The sequence below is a fragment of the Squalius cephalus genome (genome assembly GCF_949319135.1).
Source record: "Squalius cephalus genome assembly, chromosome: 3".
NCBI lineage: Eukaryota > Metazoa > Chordata > Actinopteri > Cypriniformes > Leuciscidae > Squalius > Squalius cephalus.
The window spans coordinates 28,586,513-28,609,569 of NC_137124.1; the positions used below are offsets into that span (position 1 = coordinate 28,586,513).

Consider the following 23,057-nt stretch of genomic DNA (forward strand, 5'->3'; position numbering starts at 1 on the left):
CATAATAACCTCTCCCTCAGTATGACCTGAACCATTTTAGGACTATCCTGAAAGCCCAACATAGTTTTCCAGCCTGTCAAGAAGTATGTTGTGACTGACAGTGTCAAATGCAGCACTGAGGGCGAGTAGTACCAGCACTGATAATTTGCCTGTATCAGTATTTAAGCGAATATCGTTTATTATCTTTATGAGCGCTGTCTCTGTGCTGTGATGCGGTCGGAAACCAGATTGAAAATTGTCAGAGTGTCCATTTGAGCTTACCCGCTTATTGAACCCTTTATCGGGCGAGGAACCATATTTGGTAACTTAATCGCGCATTCAAACTGAGTCTCCCCTGCCTGTTTGCGTTGTCATATGAGCGCATAGATTTCTCCTAGCCAATCAGCGAAGATCAGGCTACGTCACTGATAGTCACATGATGGCATCTGACCAATCAGAAGTAGCGCGGAGCATTTCAAACTTCAGTGTCGTTCCGGATATTGGAAAGTGAGGTTATGCGCTACTACCTACTCCCACATCAGCGCTAATAACTTCAAAACAAAAAATTGTGAGTTGATCAAACTCACACATTCTATGGTTGAATAGTTGTGCAACATGTTGAGATAGGTGTTGTTTGCATAGATTTCTTGAAAGTATTGACATTTGTGGCATGAAAAATGGTGAGACCATATTTGATCATACGCCCTGTTCACGTAAGATTAGAGAATGTCCATATTTAGACATACGCCCTATGCGTATAGAAAAGCCGTACTAGGGTATTTTTTCTACAAATAATGCATTATAACCACAGTCTATGATTATAACGTAGGACAATAGTATTTACTAGTGCATTGGATGTTATCACAGGTTTGAATAACATTATAAAGTGATCCAGTGGGAAACGTAACACATTTATAGACATTTTATATTGCCATAGATATTGAAATATGTGTGGTTTTGGTCAGTTTTATGACCTTTATAACAGTTTTTAATACTTATAATGATATTTTGCACTTCTTATTATATATTTACCCTTTATGTGTAAGTTGTATGCCCTTGAAACAGTTTTTATCATAGTTAAATGCCATGTATTGGTGTGTTTTTTTTTACTGTGAGACTTATTACTGCTAAAATAAGTGTTACCACCAGTACTTGACCATACCAAAGATCAGTAGTACAGATCTTTTATAAATGTATACATTTATTTATAACATTTATAAATGCACAAATGTGCATTTATAAAATATGAATCATATTAGATGTTCTTAGGAGCACAAACCATAAATGAATACCCTATTCATTACTTTAATGAATGTTCCTAATAATAATTTAATTTAAAATGTTCCTAATAATAATTTAAAATGTTACTAAATAAATATTTTTATGTTTGTAACAAGTTTATGTGTTTTTATTATATTTTTATATATACACTTTTTAAGGGAAAAACATTACCCTAGACTGGCGAGGAACCATATATGGTAACTTCATTGCCCTTGATTTCCAACCTAAAAAAATATATTTTTTTAAAAACTCACAAATGTTTAGAAGTCTCATAATATCCTCCAATAACACTCTATGGTTGAAATTTAGAATTTCCAAGTATTTCAATGAGTGCCCTATAAAGGGTTAAGAATTTGTTTAACTGAATGAAGACAACTTTTTCAATGATCTTGCCTATGAAAGGAAGATTTGAGATTGGTCTAGTTGCTTAATATGGTCTTATCCAGATTGCTCTTTTTCAGGAGGGGCTTGACAACTGCAGTTTTCATGGAGTTTGGAAAACTGAGAGAGGCATTTACCACTTCTAGGAGATCTGCTTCTAAACAGTTTAACACACTTTTGAAAAGATGTGGGAAGTGCGTCAAGTGCCCAGCTAGGGTGATGTTTTAAGGTGTTGTATGGTTTCTTCCAAAATTTTGCCTTCAATTTCTTCGAAATCAGACATAGTAACTTCTTTCAGAGGTTGTGGTCTGATCTGTCTGACAGTCTGACCCCAGTGCAACTCAAGGATGTGCTGATCACCTTTCTGATATTATTGATTTTCTCAGAGAAGAAGGAAGCAAACTCTAACCTTAGGGGGTTTGTCAGTCTCTCTACAGTAGCAAAAAGAATGCGTGTGTTGTTTAAGTTGCTGTTTATAATATTCAAAAAGAAAGTCTGTCTAGCTTTGCCTAGTTCCATATTGAAAGCATGAATGCTGTCTTTATAGATGTTATAAATTATATAATGGACTACAAGTTTTGTCTTCCGCCACATGCGCTCTGCTTTTCTGCATTGTCTTTTCATATTTTGCACTGCTGTTGAGTTTCTCCAAGGTGCTTTTTGTCTGCTACTCTTCTTCCTGACTTTCACAAGAGCAATATCATCAATTACACTTTTAACTTTTGAGTTAAATGAATCAAGGAGAAAATCAACAGAGTCAGCAGATATGTTTGGTGTTAAAGATATAGCCTTCATAAATAGTACACTAGTGTTCTCATTTAAGCATCTCTTTTTGACAGACACATCTAGCTTCAATGGCAGGAGAGATCAATATATCAAAGAAAAAAACAGAAATGATCAGACAGTGCTATATCCTTAATAACAATTGATGAAATGTTTAGACCCTTACTGATAAGTAAATCTAGAGTGTGTCCACGATTGTGTGTGGGTCCATGTACATGCTGAGTAAGATCAAAAGTTTTTAAAACAGTTTTGATTTCTTTTGCCATATTGGTTTCTGCATTATCTATGTGAATGTTAAAATCTCCAGCAATGGCAAAACAGTCAAACTCTGTGGTAATTGTTGATAAACGTTCTGTAAAATCCTTATAATGATAAGTAGAATGCATGGAGCACCCTTTTAACACAATACCTAGATATTCAAAAGACGGGTAATTCCCAAATTATATTTGCTTACATTGATAGACATCTTTAAATGGAGCAGCTACACCCACCACCTCTCCTACCCGCTCTGCAGACACTCATAAAAGTAAAGTTAGGAAGGGCTGTTTCATTGAGGACTGTTGCACTGCAGCTGTCTTCTAGCCATGTTTCATTTAGAAACATAAAATCCAGGTTGTTTGTGGTTATAAAGTCGTTGACTAGAAGTGATTTATTTTTAAGTGAGCGGATGTTTAAAAGTACTAACTTAACAGTCTTACTTTTTTTCCCCACAGCAATCTTTAGGTCAGCAATTTACCATAAGTCTTATTGATTATTGATGACCTGTAATGACAATATATTTGAATGAGCTGTTTAATGGCAGTCTGAGTGTCAGGATAAATAGAGGATCCAAGAGCGAAGGCAGGTACAGAAACAAAGTTTAATAAAAAGGGAACAAAAGCAGTCTGCCGTAAGGCGGACTCAGAACTGGTAAACTCAAAAGTTGATAACTTGGCTGGTGAAACACAACTGCAGAGGTCCCTGAGCTGGGTAGCAGCGGTCAGCGAAGATGACACAGTCTTAGGCCAGCAGTTGCAGATATGCAGGCAGCGGTGAGGTTGGAGACCATGAGCAGCAGGATGGCTGGGCAGAGAACAGTCTTAACAAACACGCAGACAGGACGAGACAAGACAAGGTTCTCCAGAAGTGAATTAGCTGAAGGTAACTGCTGATAGTAAAGGAGCGAGCCTTAACAAACCAACAATAATCTGGCAATGAAGCAGGGAGAACGGGAACAATAATATTCGCAATAACATATCGTTTTACTGAATAATAAAGTAAACATAATTTCTTAATTTGTCTTTGTAAAGAAACCTCATTGCTTAACTGGCTACTCTCTGCTGTCTCAGACGACAATATCATCTCCTGTTGGCCACCATAACTTTTGATGGTTGCAATTCATAACCTCATCACTAGATGCTGCTAAAAATCACACATTGCACCTTTCATATAAAAAGCTGAACCAAAGCTGCATTTAGACTGAATGTTTCAAATATACATTACTTTTTTTTTTTTTTCTAGGCCATGCATTTATCATTTATCACTGTGTTTTCAGCTTTTGTATGTATATCTGACAGCCTGTAAAGGAAGTGCCCTTGACAACAAAAAGAAGGAACTGAAATTGAATTAACAAAATTGAATTGTGTTGGTGTGGCGTCAGCGGTGGTCACCTTCCTAAGAGAGCATTGCACACTGTGCAGCCTTCTTAAAAGAGCATTTGGCACACCGTGCAAGCGACCTTTCCCCTGTGCGCTTCAGCACTTAAAAGAGCTTATTTCCCTAATAGAGTAGGTAACAGGTGTGACGTTGCATTTCCGGTGATGAAGATTTGTGTTGCCCCCTTAGGGGATAGAAGCATTGTTCGATCTGACCCAGAGCTGACAGCCATGTTTTCCCAGGCCTCGAGCGTTGGGCTCGAGTGGAACCCTCCATCGTGTCCAGAATGCTCAAGGTTGGATGATTGGTTTCTCGGGGCAGGGCTTGCTGAACAGCAAAATCTCGCTCAGGTGCCTTTCTTTCCGGGAGTGCATGAGGAGGTCACAGAGTCATAAGGCACCGTTTTCTGCCCGAAGCCGCTCTGGTGCCTCCTCCTCTCTCAATACCCTCAATGGTGGGGTGGCCAAAGGGTACGTGGAGATCCCCCAGGTGGAGCGCGCAGTTGCGATGCAGCTATGCCTGCAAAGTGCTGCCACCTGGCGGGATCATCCACATCTCCCATTCAGGGCCTGTAAGTTGCTTACGGCCAAGGCTTACAGCGCCGCTGGACAGGCCGCCTCCGCCCTGCATGCCATGGCCCTGCTGCAAGTCTATCAGGCCAAGGCACTCAAAGAGCTGCATGAGGAGCTGCTGCTGCTTCCACCCATTCGCCTGCAGCAGTCCCCCCACCTGCTCGTTGCTGAGGGTGTTCCTCTATGCCGAAGCAATGCCATTGGCTTATTTTGTAACAGTTTTAACATTCTCTAAACTCTAAGTGCAATTGTCTCAACTGTTTAATGTTACATCAGAACTTATACCCAAACAACACCAAACACCAAAAACAGTTATTGTGGCGGTAAAACTTATTGTCAGTAAATTGGCCAGTGGTCATTTTTTTAAAGAAATGTATCATTGTGTGGGCCCTACTGGTCTAAATGTTTAGATATTTTTCCACTATGGCAGTCAACCCTGGAAATGTTTGTAATATATAAATCTCATATTTATAAATTTCATAACTTTTTGTTGACTGCTTAGCATGTTTTGCATCTCAAGCTTTTTAGATATATATTTCAACAGTATAGATACATTTTTACAGGGAATATACTGCTCTCAATACTGTAGAACACGGAAAACATTTGCATTTTTACAGTACATTTATTTTTGTAGCAATATGTTACATGTAAACAGAAAATACAAATTTGCTTGTCCATTCCTACACATTTTGTATACAGTATTGTAAACAGAAAAGGCAATCCAGGCAAGCTCTATGCTTCCAATCTTGACTGGTTGATTGGTAATATTGTGATTCCAATTTGTCACGTTCTGGGTTTTGTTTCTTGTTCCTAGTTCTCGTCTTGTCATGTGATTCCCTGTTTGTCATGTGATCCTGCCATGTGTCTTGTCACTAGGTGTGTTCGACATCGGCTGCGGCTGGATGTAACCGATCGGCGAGAGTAGCCGCGTGCAAACAGGGAGGAGCTGCAAACGGAGACGTGAAGTCGGACACTTTCTGGTTCCCGTAGTGACCGCTCACGTGGTGTTTGCATACTTTACCACAGCTGAAGTGAAATAAATGCAATATTTGCCAAATAATACACAATGTTTCAGAGACATTTTCATTCAATACTTTATGTACTGCTTCATACAGTGTCTGTTTGAACAAGAATAATGTTCAACATAAGCTATATCAATGAAGTGGAGTCTACGTTTTTTAATCAGTTTTAATTTGATAAACTTGACACAATATAACATCGCAACTACATGAAAAGAGTGTTTACTGTTATAAAAAACTGATTAGTGAGCTTAAGAGGAACTAAAGGTGTTCGAATAAACACGAAACACACGTGATCGTTGTCATGCGGTGAATCCGGCCAATCGTGGAACAGCTGTGACGTCATCAGAGCTTGTGCAGCCGCTCTTGAGAAGCTGCGCTGGCTAAGTTCTCCGGCTACTCTCGAATCGCTCTCACGGTACTTTGATGGCATACGTCACAGTCACATGGTGTCGGCGCTGTATCAAGTCGGACAAAATTTGTAACCGCATGCACTGCTTCAAGTCAGCCGCCGATCGGTCTGCGCAGAGCTGCATGAAGTCGAACAAGCCTATTGGTTAATCGTCTGATTATTATTCACAGGTGTCCCTTGTCTTGTCGTTAGTCTTGTGTATTTAAGCCCTCATGTTTGCCCTGTGTCTTTGTCTAGTATTAAATTTCTAGTTGTGTTTATGCCTTGTCCATGTTCTTGTTTTGAGTTACCAGTTTACAGCCTTTATGTTTGATTTTGTTTATTATTATTAAAGTTGCATTTGGGTCCGCTCCATCTTGCCTCCAGAGGATTCATTTGTTACACAATTTCATTTCTATATGGCAGGTCATTTTCCCAATTTAACAGACATTACAAACATTCCATGTCATACAAATTTATGAAATATACATATATGTCTGACAGATTTAGATTATTGAAAGGATTATTTTGCATTTGATAGTTCACAATGATTCACAATGGTTCACAATCTTTAGAAGTTGTGAAGAGTATGACAGTTTCACTGATCACAGTTTTGATCAGCAATTCATGTGCATTTAGTCATAGCCATGCACATGCCAAAACGTGCAATTTGCTTAAAGAAATTCAAATCTGGTGTGAACAAGAAAGCTTTTTCAGACATCTGAACATTTGTTTTTTTATGTTTTTAGAAAAAAAAAATCTTATTGGAGAATTGAGCTAAAGAAATTGAGAAAAAAAATGTACATTTAAAAACAAGAAGTATATCTTTAACACAGAAGAAATATTATCTCTCAGTCTTTTCATGGCAGAAAGGTTATAGCTTATTGCTTTCTGAGAGCTTTCTGTGGGCTGTTTTGTTTAAGACTCTAAAGTCTCTTGAGAATGACAGTGTAAGCAATAAAACAAATAAAAAAAAAACCTTCTCCATGGTAACCAGTTTTATTTAGTGATGCATAGGCAGCATGTTTAGATTGCATGGCTTTAAAACTATTCGATAAAGATGATTTGCCTTTTTTGTGTAAAACAGAACATTTCAAACTAAACTCAAAATATTAAATAATCATTGTTTCAAATATTTATTAATGTAATACTTTGTGTCATCATTTCACTCTTAAGATATACCACTGAGCAATCAGAAAGAAAGAAAGAAAGAAAGAAAGAAAGAAAGAAAGAAAGAAAGAAAGAAAGAACTGTTACAAACTAATTAGTGGGGAAACAAATCTAATATAATTTCTTTGAATAATACTGCTGAAATGACTGGTGATAATTGAATGTTAATGAGTCATTAGAGGACTTAGTTTAAATTTCAGGAATACGGCATTTCCCAGATGGTCTTCAGTCCTCTGGGTGGACAGGCTTGAGGCGATGTCCTCTAAAGTTTGAAAAATTAGAATTGTGCTTCCCCAAGGTCGTGTAGCTAATAGCTGAGCTATCAATCTTACAGAGTTTAATGAATAAATAAGGTGAGAACTGTCATTTCGCAACTGGATAAAATGAAAAAAATACATTTACATTCTCCTCGGACTCTTTTTTGATATGTTGAATTTTTGTCATTATGCAGACTGCCGTGCAAAATTCTCTTTTTGGAATGTCATACAGAAGAATCACAATCTGCCTTCGTTTTCATTCATCAGCACAGCAGTTCTTCAGTTGGATACTATATTTTGTGGCATCTCGTGTTATTAAAAGCAAAACCATGTTCTGTGTGCACTGAAAAAAATTATTTTTGCTGCTTGTTCAAATTGCTTGATTAAAATGAGCTTAAGCAACACAATTGCTATACATTGTGTCCAAACTTAATTTGATTGTGTTCAATCTGCTTAAATATAGTTAAAATTTATGTTTACTTAATCCATTTGTGTTGGATTACATGAATGATTTGTGTTGCATTAACTGAAACTGGGCGGTGCTTGTTAGTTCCCAGCATGCTTTGCATATGGCTGAATTAAGAGAGAATAAATGTTGAAATTAAGTGTTATTTTATGTGTTTTTGAGAAAATTAGAAAAGGGGAAGACTTGATTGTGTGTAATTGTGTTTAATGTTCAATTACATTCAAATTATTAGAACCATTTAAATTACAAAGGGTTACCATTGTGGAGAAGAGTGGAGCATTTGGTTAGGTTGTGGACTGATTCAACAACACTAATAGTAAATGCTTTGGCTGAAAGAGTGTGTAAACTTAGCATTTAAGATTGGTTCATGCACTGAAAAGATTTATGAATTTATATTTAGTATAATTTACTTTGTTGATTGAACATGAATAGTCTGTGTTCGTCTGTGTTGTTTGAACATGAATAGTCTGTGTTGATGGAACACAATTGTGTAAGTGGCTACCAAAGCAAACAATTTGTGTCCAACCAATGTCCACTATTCAATTGAGTAAATCCAATGAATTATTTTTTTCAGTGTGAATAGCCCTTAATGACTACAGATTTGAAAATATAAAGTTTAGTTTTGTATCAGTTGATTTTGCAATAATGACCGACTGACTATATATTAAGCAGTTATTACATGGCTGCTCAACAAACAAATAAATAAATAAATAAATAAATAAATAAATAAATAAATAAATAAGAGGATATGAAATATTAACTTCAGAATAAATTATGTAATCTTTTCTGTATCTTAAAGGCACACTATGTAAGATTGTTGGATCAAAATATCCAAAGACCACTAGTGTTATATATTTTGTTGATTTGTATACTTACATTATCCCAAATGTTTCTAAGAATGTTTAAATCCAGAGAAATAAGCAGTTTTAACCAGGACTAAGTACGTCACCTATCAATTACATAATTTCCGGTTTTATTTTGTATAGAAACACCAAAGATGCTTTAATATATTATGTGTTTTATTAGACAGGTGAGCCACTGTTTGGATACATTCATCGACAGAAAACTATACAGCTCAACACAGTTAGTCTTTTTGTTTAAATCTTGTTTTCTTGATTTACCATGAGTACCATATTTACCATGCCTAATATTGATCTAGCTCACTGCAGTGTGCAACAAGTGTCTCATATAGTAGCCGTCGAGCGAAAGCACAAAGTAGCATTATAGCAACTTTCAACGCACTCAAATGTATCTGATATGATAAAACATTGCTGCTTTACCCCACATATGCATGACTGGAAAAAGCAGAGTCTGCGGCATAATAAATGCTCCACTGCTCTCGAGTTGTGTGTCGTGCTTGTCTCTCATTAGCAATCGCTCCAGCGGCCTCGTTCCGCTCCACTGGCTTTCGTTACGTTAAAAAATCTTTAATACATTCCCGGTCATCCATGAAAATTTCATTCCTTTCATTCAACAGAGAGTCCTGTTGTATTCTCCACCGGCTGTAAAGGTGTAGACAACAACTTCCATGATTCCGCGAAATCAAGGCGTCATCAAGCTTCGCCTTTGTTTTGAATAAACAACCTCTAGTGGCAAAAAATTACATAGTGTGCCTTTAAAGTTTTCAAAAATAAAAAAATAAAGCCATTACATAGTACAAAACAATGGAAAAGATGACCACTGCAACAATATTACTGTAATATTAATGGTCATTTTATCTACAGTTTAACTGAGATATAAGATGGTGCCATTTGTGTTGGTATAAAACAAGAGAGAGCAAGTCCATGATGTCATATGAGACAGATGAGGCTAGCGCTGGTTCACTGAACAGACTCACAATAGACATTGTTTCAAAGCAGCTTTACAGAAAATCATGATAATAATAATAATAATAATACATTTTATTTCAAAGCGCCTTATCAGGACACCCAAGGACACTGTACAAAGCAGATAAAAACATTAAAAAAGTCAAATAAGTTTAAACCGCGGCAAGACAACAATGAGCTGATATGGGTCAGGCGGAATATGACTGTCTGAACAAAAAAGTTTTGAGTTTGGATTTGAAGAGGTGAAATGAGTCCATGGTACGGAGGTCAGGAGGGAGGGAATTCCAGAGATGGGGAGCAGAGCGACTAAACGCCCTGCTCCCCATTGTGACAAGACGGGCAGGGGGAACGGAAAGCTGGCAGGTATGGGAGGATCGGAGTGAACGGGTCGGGATGTTTAAATGGAGGAGATCTGAGATGTATGGAGGAGCCATGTTATGAACTGCTTTGAAAGTGATGAGAATTATTTTAAAGATGATCCTCTGTTTGATGGGAAGCCAGTGAAGTTGTTGTAGGATGGGAGTGATGTGATGAGAGACGGGGGTCCGAGTAATCAGGCGTGCAGCAGAGTTCTGGAGGAGCTGCAGCTTCTGGAGCGACTTATTGGGGAGACCAAACAGGAGTGAGTTGCAATAATCTATCCGAGATGTGACGAGACTGTGAACCAGAATGGCGGTGGTTTGGGGAGTGAGAGAGGGACGGAGACGGGAGATGTTGCGCAGGTGGAAGTAGGCAGACCGGGTGATGCTATTAATGTGAGACTGGAAAGATAGTGTGCTATCGAGGATGACACCCAGACTCTTAACCTGAGGGGAGGGAAGGACAATTGAGTTATCAATGGCAATGGAAACTTTATTGGCTTTGGAGAGAGTATGAGGTGTGCCTACCAGGAGGACTTCGGTTTTGGAACTGTTCAGTTTGAGAAAGTTGGATGAGAACCAAGAGTGGATTTCTTGGAGACAGAGGGTGAGGGAGGTTGGTGGGAGTAAGGAGGAAGGTTTAGTAGAGAGGTAGAGCTGGGTGTCGTCCGCGTAGCAATGGAATTTAATGTTGTGTTTACGGAGGATGTGACCAAGAGGGAGGATGTAGATGATAAAAAGGAGAGGCCCCAATACAGAGCCTTGGGGCACTCCAGCAGAGACGGGGAAGGTAACGGATTTCTGGGATTTGAATTGTATGAACTGTGTGCGATCAGAAATGTATGAGGTAAACCAGGCTAAGGGAATGTGGGTGATACCAATGGATGATAGTCGACTGAGGAGGGTAGGATGAGAAATGGTATCAAAAGCTGCTGTGAGGTCCAGAAGAATGAGAATTGAAAGTAGTCCAGAATCAGAAGCCATGAGAAGGTCATCAGTAATTTTGAGGAGTGCGGTTTCGGTGCTATGAAGTGGACGGAAACCGGATTGGAACTGCTCGTAGATGCTGTTGGACATGAGGTGATTATGGAGTTGAAAAGCGACAGATTTTTCCAAAATTTTGGATATGAAGGGTAAGTTGGATATGGGACGAAGATTGTTGAAATTGGTGGGGTCCAGGCCAGGTTTTTTCAGAATGGGTGTGACCGAGGCAGTTTTGAGTGAAGGGGGAACTGAACCGGATCTTAGGGGGGAGTGGATAATCTCAGTGATGAGAGGGGCAAGTGAAGAGCAGCAGGATTTAACCAGGGTGGAGGGGAGTGGGTCGAGCTGACATGTGGAGGGTTTAGATTTATGAATAATATCTGAAATGGCTTGAACGGAGGGAAGGTCGAAACTGGAAAAAGTAGTTATTGGGGATGGATAAGGGGTGTTGTGGTTGCCTCCAGAAACTGCAGCTCCAGATGAAGTCAGGTGTTTATGGATATCCGTGATTTTAGAGACAAAGAAGGACATAAGTTTATTGCAGAAGTCCTGGGATTGCATATGGTAGGGAAGAGAGTCAGGAGGTTTTGAAATGGAGGTGAGAAGGGAAAAGAGGGTTTTAGAATTGTGATGATTAGAGTGGATTAAATGAGAGTAGTAGGCAGATTTAGCTGAGGAGAGGGAGTCCTTATACAGATTAACATGGTCCTTGTACATATTGTTGTGAATGGTGAGTCCAGTTCTATTGGCAAGGCGTTCCAGCTGACGGCCCTGAGATTTCAGAAGGCGTAGGGCGGGAGTGAACCAGGGTGCTGAACGGGTGAAGGAAACTGATCTGGATCTCATAGGAGCATGGGTGTCCAAGAGAGTGTGAAGATTTTTGTTGTAGTAAGAAACTACTTCATCAGGTGAACAACAGGCAGATATACTGGGAAAATTATTGATATCAGATGCAAAGGTGGCAGTGTTAATGTCCTTAATATTCCGGAAGTAGATGGTGCGAGGGAGGGTCATTTTAGATAGCGGGAGGGTGATGTTAAAAGTAATGAGCATGTGGTCGGAAAAAGCAACGGAGTGAGTTTTACAGCCAGAGGGGGTGACGCCAGAACAACAGACTAAATCCAGTATGTGCCCTTTACAATGAGTTGAAGAGTCAATATATTGATTCAGACCAAAGCTTTCCAGGCAAGATGAAAAGTCTCTGGAGAGCAGAGAACTGATATTGTCCATATGAATGTTGAAGTCACCCAGGATGATTAAGTTATGGGAGAGGGTTGAAAGATGGGTGAGAAGCTGAGAGAAGTCATTCAGAAAATCCTTGTTATATTTTGGGGGACGGTAAACAGTGACCACAACTGTGGGAGAGGGTCCAGGCAACAATGAAGCAGAATACTCAAAGGATGAAAATAGAGGAGAAGCAGGAATCGGCACTACTTTCCAGGTCTCGCGATGAAACAGTGCAAGACCTCCGCCACGTCCGGAAGCACGGGGCTGGCAATTGTAAACAAACCCCGGCGGGGCAGACTCGTTAAGAGGAATAAAATCGTTAGTCAGTTGCCAGGTCTCTGTCAGACATAAAAAATCAAGATTATAATCCATAAGGACATCTCTGATTAGAGGACCCTTATTATTGAGAGAGCGGATGTTCAAGAGACCGAAATTGACGGTGGCAAAGCTACTTTTGCAGGCAGACTTAGTCACTTTGGGCAGGCTAGCCAGGCTACTGTGATTAGCTCCCCGGCTAGCGTTACGAGAGCGGCGGTGTGTGGTAAGCCAAGTTGGGATGGAGGAATAAGAGTTCTTGTAAAAGCGCTTACCGCGCGATCCACGGTGGATATATCTCCGGTTTGGCTGGAAGAAGATGTCCGAAGGAATGGAGCAACCAGGTAGAGGCTGGAGGACATCGACATGGCGTCGGAGCTTCAAAAGCTCAGCAACAGAGTACTGGAACAGAGCATCGGCTTGCAGGTGGGCAAGAGACATCAGAAGCCAGCCAAGCACGAACCAGAAACTTGACCGGAGAATCCACGTCATCCTGCACAAGAGAGAGGCTTGGGGGCCGGAGATCCTCAGGTATGCATCAGCGGTGAAGATGTTAGAACGCAGTCGGGATCACAGAAGGGCGATACTCCAAACAGTTACTGGTCATAAGCAGCAACAAATGTTGTACAGACGATATAATGATTCAATTTAGTCAGATTGAAACACTGTCTGTCTGAAAATTCACTGGTATTGTCAAAGTTTATGCCAAAGTTTTACCGGTGAGTAGCGGCGACAGTCACGCTCAGCGTTCACTCATTGCATGATTCATTTCAAGATTTCATTTCATGATGTTAATATTTATACAGTAACATGTGACCCTATGTGAGCCAAGTGGTCAGTGTACCGATATTAAGCACTTTTAGGCTTTGGCTGACCCGAGATCAAGTCCAGATTCGTGGATTTTTCTTGATCCCATACTGTCCTATCATAATAAAAGGCAAAAACTAAAAAAATTATTCTTTAAACTGATGGCAGTTAAGCTTCATCCACACAAAAAAATTGAATCAGCCTTTTTTTAAGCCACTACATCAACACCTCTCATAATGGGAGTGGGAGAACGGATTCCGACAGCTGGTTTGTTTGCCAGATAGTGTTCCCCCCATGTTTCTAAACAGTGAGGTTCAAATATTCATCGAAATGCTGCTGAGTAGTTGTCCCAGATAGCCAAGTGGGCAATGCACTGACATTTAGCACGTTTGGGCTTTGGCCGACCCAAGTTCAAGTCCCGATTCGAGGATTTTTCTTGATCCCATACTGTCCTATCATAATAAAAGGCAAAAACTGCCAAAATTATTCTTTAAACTCATGGCAGTTAAGCTCCATCCACACAAAAATTTAATCAGCCTTTTTTTAAGCCACTACATCAACACCTTTCATAATGGGAGTGGGGGAACGGATTCCGCCAGCTGGTTTATTTGCCGTCGGATTCTGTTCCCCCCATGTTTCTTAGCAGTGAGGTTCAAATATTCATCAAAATGTCATTAAAAAATTGTCCCAGATAATCATTTGATCAGTGCACCAACATTTAGCACTTTTAGGCTTTGGCCGACCCGAGTTCAAGTCCCGACTCGTGGATTTTCCTTGATCCCATACTGTCCTATCATAATAAAAGGCAAAAACTAAAAAAAAAATTCTTTAAACTGATGGCAGTTAAGCTTCAGCCACACAAAAAATTTAATCAGCCTTTTTTAAGGCACTACATCAACACCTCTCATAATGGGAGTGGGGGAACAGATTCCGACAGCTGGTTTGTTTGCCCTCGGATTCTGTTCCCCCATGTTTCTTACCAGTGAGGTTCAAATATTCATCAAAATGCAGTTGATTAATTGTCCCTAATAGGCAAATGGTCAGTGCACTAACATTTAGCACTTTTGGGCTTTAGCCGACCCGAGTTCAAGTCCCGATTCGTGGATTTTTCTTGATCCCATACTGTCCTATCATAATAAAAGGCAAAAACTCCCAAAATTATTCTTTAAACTGATGGCAGTTAAGCTTCATCCACACAAAAAATTGAATCAGCCTTTTCATAGCCACTACATCAACAACTCTCATAATGGGAGAGGGGGAACGGATTCCGACAGCTGGTTTGTTTGCCCTCGGATTCTGTTCCCCCCATGTTTCTTAGCAGTGAGGTTCAAATATTCATCAAAATGTTATTAAAAAATTGTCCCAGATAGCCAAGTGGTCAGTGTACCGACATTAAGCACTTTTAGGCTTTGGCTGACCCGAGATCAAGTCCAGATTTGTGGATTTTTCTTGATCCCATACTGTCCTATCATAATAAAAGGCAAAAACTAAAAAAAATATTCTTTAAACTGATGGCAGTTAAGCTTCATCCACACAAAAAATTGAATCAGCCTTTTTTTAAGCCACTACATCAATACCTCTCATAATGGGAGTGGGGGAACGGATTCCGACAGCTGGTTTGTTTGCCAGATAGTGTTCCCCCCATGTTTCTAAACAGTGAGGTTCAAATATTCATCAAAATGCTGCTGAGTAATTGTCCCAGATAGCCAAGTGGGCAATGCACTGACATTTAGCACTTTTAGGCTTTGGCCAACCTGAGATCAAGGTCCGATTCGTGGATTTTTCTTGATCCCATAGTATCCTATCATAATGAAAGGCAAAAACTCCCAAAATTATTCTTTAAACTGATGGCAGTTAAGCTTCATCCACACAAAAAATTGAATCAGCCTTTTTTTAAGCCACTACTTCAACAACTCTCATAATGGGAGTGGGGGAATGGATTTCGACAGCTGGTTTGTTTGCCGTCGGATTCTGTTCCCCCCATTTTTCTAAGCAGTGAGGTTAAAATATTCATCAAAATGCTGCTGATCAATTGTCCCAGATAGCCAAGTGGTCAGTGCACTTGCATTTAGCACTTTTGGGCTTTGGCCGACCCAAGTTCAAGTCCCGATTCGAGGATTTTTCTTGATCCCATACTGTCCTATCATAATAAAAGGCAAAAACTCCCAAAATGATTCTTTAAACTCATGGCAGTTAAGCTCCATCCACAAAAAAAAATTGAATCAGCCTTTTTTTAAGCCACTATATCAACACCTCTCATAATGGGAGTGGGGGAACGGATTCCGACAGCTGGTTTATTTGCCGTCGGATTCTGTTCCCCCCATTTTTCTAAACAGTGAGATTCAAATGTTCATCAAAATGCTGTTGATTATTTGTCCCAGATAGCCAAGTGGTCAGTGCACTGACATATTGCACTTTTGGGCTTTGGCCGACCCGAGATCAAGTCCCGATTCGTGGATTTTTCTTGATCCCATACTGTCCTATAATAATAAAAGGCAAAAACTCCCAAAATTATTCTTTAAACTCATGGCAGTTAAGCTCCATCCACACAAAAAAAATTGAATCAGCCTTTTTTTTAAGCCACTACATCAACACCTCTCATAATGGGAGTGGGGGAACAGATTCCGACAGCGGGTTTGTTTGCCGTCGGATTCTGTTCCCCCCATTTTTCTAAACAGTGAGGTTCAAATATTCATCAAAATGTCATTAAAAAATTGTCCCAGATAATCATTTGATCAGTGCACCAACATTTAGCACTTTTAGGCTTTGGCCGACCCGAGTTCAAGTCCCGACTCGTGGATTTTCCTTGATCCCATGCTGTCCTATCATAATAAAAGGCAAAAACTAAAAAAAAAAAAATCTTTAAACTGATGGCAGTTAAGCTTCATCCACACAAAAAATTTGATCAGCCTTTTTTTAAGGCACTACATCAACACCTCTCATAATGGGAGTGGGGGAACAGATTCCGACAGCTGGTTTGTTTGCCCTCGGATTCTGTTCCCCCATGTTTCTTACCAGTGAGGTTCAAATATTCATCAAAATGTAGTTGATTATTTGTCCCCAATAGGCAATTGGCCAGTGCACCGACATTTAGCACTTTTGGGCTTTAGCCGACCCGAGTTCAAGTCCCGATTCGTGGATTTTTCTTGATCCCATACTGTCCTATCATAATAAAAGGCAAAAACTCCCAAAATTATTCTTTAAACTCATGGCAGTTAAGCTTCATCCACACAAAAATTTAATCAGCCTTTTTTTAAGCCACTACATCAACACCTCTCATAATGGGAGTGGGGGAACAGATTCCGACAGCTGGTTTGTTTGCCGTCGGATTCTGTTCCCCCCCATAATTTTAGAAGTGAGGTCAAATATTCATCAAATTGATCCTGAGTTTTTGTCCCCGATAGCCAATTGGCCAGTGCATCGACATTTAGCACTTTTGGGCTTTTGCCGACCTGAGTTCAAGTCCCGACTCGTGGATTTTTCTTGATGCCATACTGTCCTATCATGATAAAAGGCAAAAACTCCCAAAATGATTCTTTAAACTCATGGCAGTTAAGCTCCATCCACACAAAAAATTTAATCAGCCTTTTTTTAAGCCACTATATCAACACCTCTCATAATGGGAGTGGGGGAACGGATTCCGACAGCTGGTTTATTTGCCGTCGGATTCTGTTCACCCCATTTTTCTAAACAGTGAGATTCAAATGTTCATCAAAATGCTGTTTATTATTTGTCCCAGATAGCCAAGTGGTCAGTGCACTGACATATTGCACTTTTGGGCTTTGGCCGACTCGAGATCAAGTCCCGATTCGAGGATTTTTCTTGATCCCATACTGTCCTATCATAATAAAAGGCAAAAACTCCCAAAATTATTCTTTAAACTGATGTCAGTTAAGCTTCATCCACACAAAAAATTTAATCAGCCTTTTCATAGCCACTACATCAACACCTCTCATAATGGGAGTGGGGGAACGGATTCCGACAGCTGGTTTGTTTGCCGTCGGATTCTGTTCCCCCCATTTTTCTAAGCAGTGAGATTCAAATGTTTATCAAAATGCTGTTGGTTATTTGTCCCAGATAGCCAAGTGGTCAGTGCACTTGCATTTAGCACTTTTGGGCTTTGGCCGACCCAAGTTCAAGTCCCGATTCGAGGATTTTTCTTGATCCCATACTGTCCTATCATAATAAAAGGCAAAAACTCCCAGAATTATTCTTTAAACTCATGGCAGTTAAGCTCCATCCACACAAAAAAAATTGAATCAGCCTTTTTTTACGTCACTACATCAACACCTCTCATAATGGGAGTGGGGGAACAGATTCCGACAGCGGATTTGTTTGGCGTCGGATTCTGTTCCCCCCATGTTTCTTAGCAGTGAGGTTCAAATATTCATCAAAATGTCATTAAAAAATTGTCCCAGATAATCATTTGATCAGTGCACCAACATTTAGCACTTTTAGGCTTTGGCCGACCCGAGTTCAAGTCCCGACTCGTGGATTTTCCTTGATCCCATGCTGTCCTATCATAATAAAAGGCAAAAACTAAAAAAAAAAAAATCTTTAAACTGATGGCAGTTAAGCTTCATCCACACAAAAAATTTAATCAGCCTTTTTTTAAGGCACTACATCAACACCTCTCATAATGGGAGTGGGGGAACAGATTCCGACAGCTGGTTTGTTTGCCCTCGGATTCTGTTCCCCCATGTTTCTTACCAGTGAGGTTCAAATATTCATCAAAATGTAGTTGATTATTTGTCCCCAATAGGCAATTGGCCAGTGCACCGACATTTAGCACTTTTGGGCTTTAGCCGACCCGAGTTCAAGTCCCGATTCGTGGATTTTTCTTGATCCCATACTGTCCTATCATAATAAAAGGCAAAAACTCCCAAAATGATTCTTTAAACTCATGGCAGTTAAGCTTCATCCACACAAAAATTTAATCAGCCTTTTTTTAAGCCACTACATCAACACCTCTCATAATGGGAGTGGGGGAACAGATTCCGACAGCTGGTTTGTTTGCCGTCGGATTCTGTTCCCCCCCCATAATTTTAGAAGTGAGGTCAAATATTCATCAAATTGATCCTGAGTTTTTATCCCCGATAGCCAATTGGCCAGTGCATCGACATTTAGCACTTTTGGGCTTTTGCCGACCTGAGTTCAAGTCCCGACTCGTGGATTTTTCTTGATGCCATACTGTCCTATCATGATAAAAGGCAAAAACTCCCAAAATGATTCTTTAAACTCATGGCAGTTAAGCTCCATCCACACAAAAAAATTGAATCAGCCTTTTTTTAAGCCACTATATCAACACCTCTCATAATGGGAGTGGGGGAACGGATTCCGACAGCTGGTTTATTTGCCGTCGGATTCTGTTCACCCCATTTTTCTAAACAGTGAGATTCAAATGTTCATCAAAATGCTGTTTATTATTTGTCCCAGATAGCCAAGTGGTCAGTGCACTGACATATTGCACTTTTGGGCTTTGGCCGACTCGAGATCAAGTCCCGATTCGAGGATTTTTCTTGATCCCATACTGTCCTATCATAATAAAAGGCAAAAACTCCCAAAATTATTCTTTAAACTGATGTCAGTTAAGCTTCATCCACACAAAAAATTTAATCAGCCTTTTCATAGCCACTACATCAACACCTCTCATAATGGGAGTGGGGGAACGGATTCCGACAGCTGGTTTGTTTGCCGTCGGATTCTGTTCCCCCCATTTTTCTAAGCAGTGAGATTCAAATGTTCATCAAAATGCTGTTGGTTATTTGTCCCAGATAGCCAAGTGGTCAGTGCACTTGCATTTAGCACTTTTGGGCTTTGGCCGACCCAAGTTCAAGTCCCGATTCGAGGATTTTTCTTGATCCCATACTGTCCTATCATAATAAAAGGCAAAAACTCCCAAAATTATTCTTTAAACTCATGGCAGTTAAGCTCCATCCACACAAAAAAAATTGAATCAGCCTTTTTTTACGTCACTACATCAACACCTCTCATAATGGGAGTGGGGGAACAGATTCCGACAGCGGGTTTGTTTGGCGTCGGATTCTGTTCCCCCCATGTTTCTTAGCAGCGAGGTTCAAATATTCATCAAAATGTTGTTAAAGAATTGTCCCAGATAGCCAAGTGGTCAGTGTACCGACATTAAGCACTTTTAGGCTTTGGCTGACCCGAGATCAAGTCCAGATTCGTGGATTTTTCTTGATCCCATACTGTCCTATCATAATAAAAGGCAAAAACTAAAAAAATTATTCTTTAAACTGATGGCAGTTAAGCTTCATCCACACAAAAAAATTGAATCAGCCTTTTTTTAAGCCACTACATCAACACCTCTCATAATGGGAGTGGGAGAACGGATTCCGACAGTTGGTTTGTTTGCCAGATAGTGTTCCCCCCATGTTTCTAAACAGTGAGGTTCAAATATTCATCGAAATGCTGCTGAGTAGTTGTCCCAGATAGCCAAGTGGGCAGTGCACTGACATTTAGCACTTTTGGGCTTTGGCCGACCCAAGTTCAAGTCCCGATTCGAGGATTTTTCTTGATCCCATACTGTCCTATCATAATAAAAGGCAAAAACTCCCAAAATTATTCTTTAAACTCATGGCAGTTAAGCTCCATCCACACAAAAAAAATTGAATCAGCCTTTTTTTAAGTCACTACATCAACACCTCTCATAATGGGAGTGGGGGAACAGATTCCGACAGCGGGTTTGTTTGCCGTCGGATTCTGTTCCCCCCATTTTTCTAAACAGTGAGGTTCAAATATTCATCAAAATGTCATTAAAAAATTGTCCCAGATAATCATTTGATCAGTGCACCAACATTTAGCACTTTTAGGCTTTGGCCGACCCGAGTTCAAGTCCCGACTCGTGGATTTTCCTTGATCCCATGCTGTCCTATCATAATAAAAGGCAAAAACTAAAAAAAAAAAAATCTTTAAACTGATGGCAGTTAAGCTTCATCCACACAAAAAATTTAATCAGCCTTTTTTTAAGGCACTACATCAACACCTCTCATAATGGGAGTGGGGGAACAGATTCCGACAGCTGGTTTGTTTGCCCTCGGATTCTGTTCCCCCATGTTTCTTACCAGTGAGGTTCAAATATTCATCAAAATGTAGTTGATTATTTGTCCCCAATAGGCAATTGGCCAGTGCACCGACATTTAGCACTTTTGGGCTTTAGCCGACCCGAGTTCAAGTCCCGATTCGTGGATTTTTCTTGATCCCATACTGTCCTATCATAATAAAAGGCAAAAACTCCCAAAATTATTCTTTAAACTCATGGCAGTTAAGCTCCATCCACACAAAAATTTAATCAGCCTTTTTTTAAGCCACTACATCAACACCTCTCATAATGGGAGTGGGGGAACAGATTCCGACAGCTGGTTTGTTTGCCGTCGGATTCTGTTCCCCCCCATAATTTTAGAAGTGAGGTCAAATATTCATCAAATTGATCCTGAGTTTTTGTCCCTGATAGCCAATTGGCCAGTGCATCGACATTTAGCACTTTTGGGCTTTTGCCGACCTGAGTTCAAGTCCCGACTCGTGGATTTTTCTTGATGCCATACTGTCCTATCATGATAAAAGGCAAAAACTCCCAAAATGATTCTTTAAACTCATGGCAGTTAAGCTCCATCCACACAAAAAATTTAATCAGCCTTTTTTTAAGCCACTATATCAACACCTCTCATAATGGGAGTGGGGGAACGGATTCCGACAGCTGGTTTATTTGCCGTCGGATTCTGTTCACCCCATTTTTCTAAACAGTGAGATTCAAATGTTCATCAAAATGCTGTTTATTATTTGTCCCAGATAGCCAAGTGGTCAGTGCACTGACATATTGCACTTTTGGGCTTTGGCCGACTCGAGATCAAGTCCCGATTCGTGGATTTTTCTTGATCCCATACTGTCCTATCATAATAAAAGGCAAAAACTCCCAAAATTATTCTTTAAACTGATGTCAGTTAAGCTTCATCCACACAAAAAATTTAATCAGCCTTTTCATAGCCACTACATCAACACCTCTCATAATGGGAGTGGGGGAACGGATTCCGACAGCTGGTTTGTTTGCCGTCGGATTCTGTTCCCCCCATTTTTCTAAGCAGTGAGATTCAAATGTTCATCAAAATGCTGTTGGTTATTTGTCCCAGATAGCCAAGTGGTCAGTGCACTTGCATTTAGCACTTTTGGGCTTTGGCCGACCCAAGTTCAAGTCCCGATTCGAGGATTTTTCTTGATCCCATACTGTCCTATCATAATAAAAGGCAAAAACTCCCAAAATTATTCTTTAAACTCATGGCAGTTAAGCTCCATCCACACAAAAAAAATTGAATCAGCCTTTTTTTACGTCACTACATCAACACCTCTCATAATGGGAGTGGGGGAACAGATTCCGACAGCGGGTTTGTTTGGCGTCGGATTCTGTTCCCCCCATGTTTCTTAGCAGCGAGGTTCAAATATTCATCAAAATGTTATTAAAGAATTGTCCCAGATAGCCAAGTGGTCAGTGTACCAACATTAAGCACTTTTAGGCTTTGGCTGACCCGAGATCAAGTCCAGATTCGTGGATTTTTCTTGATCCCATACTGTCCTATCATAATAAAAGGCAAAAACTAAAAATATTATTCTTTAAACTGATGGCAGTTAAGCTTCATCCACACAAAAAAATTGAATCAGCCTTTTTTTAAGCCACTACATCAACACCTCTCATAATGGGAGTGGGAGAACGGATTCCGACAGTTGGTTTGTTTGCCAGATAGTGTTCCCCCCATGTTTCTAAACAGTGAGGTTCAAATATTCATCGAAATGCTGCTGAGTAGTTGTCCCAGATAGCCAAGTGGGCAGTGCACTGACATTTAGCACTTTTGGGCTTTGGCCGACCCAAGTTCAAGTCCCGATTCGAGGATTTTTCTTGATCCCATACTGTCCTATCATAATAAAAGGCAAAAACTGCCAAAATTATTCTTTAAACTCATGGCAGTTAAGCTCCATCCACACAAAAAAAAAATTGAATCAGCCTTTTTTTAAGTCACTACATCAACACCTCTCATAATGGGAGTGGGGGAACAGATTCCGACAGCGGGTTTGTTTGCCGTCGGATTCTGTTCCCCCCATTTTTCTAAACAGTGAGGTTAAAATATTCATCAAAATGCAGTTGATTAATTGTCCCCAATAGGCAATTGGCCAGTGCACTGACATTTAGCACTTTTGGGCTTTAGCCGACCCGAGTTCAAGTCCCGATTCGTGGTTTTTTCTTGATCCCATACTGTCCTATCATGATAAAAGGCAAAAACTCCCAAAATTATTCTTTAAACTCATGGCAGTTAAGCTCCATCCACACAAAAATTTAATCAGCCTTTTTTTAAGCCACTACATCAACACCTCTCATAATGGGAGTGGGGGAACGGATTCCGCCAGCTGGTTTATTTGCCGTCGGATTCTGTTCCCCCCATGTTTCTTAGCAGTGAGGTTCAAATATTCATCAAAATGTCATTAAAAAATTGTCCCAGATAATCATTTGATCAGTGCACCAACATTTAGCACTTTTAGGCTTTGGCCGACCCGAGTTCAAGTCCCGACTCGTGGATTTTTCTTGATCCCATACTGTC

General features: G+C 40.1%; 1 protein-coding gene across 1 annotated transcript in view; it reads right to left on the bottom strand.

The window, feature by feature from the left end:
- The window catches only part of LOC307155253 (uncharacterized protein), a gene marked incomplete at its 3' end in the record, with an annotated part of 42,178 nt that extends 28,141 nt beyond the window's left edge, over positions 1–14,037 (bottom strand). The window contains exon 1 of the mRNA XM_079865816.1: positions 13,973–14,037. The remainder of the gene's footprint in view (positions 1–13,972) is intronic.
- Between the last annotated feature and the right edge of the window lie 9,020 nt (positions 14,038–23,057).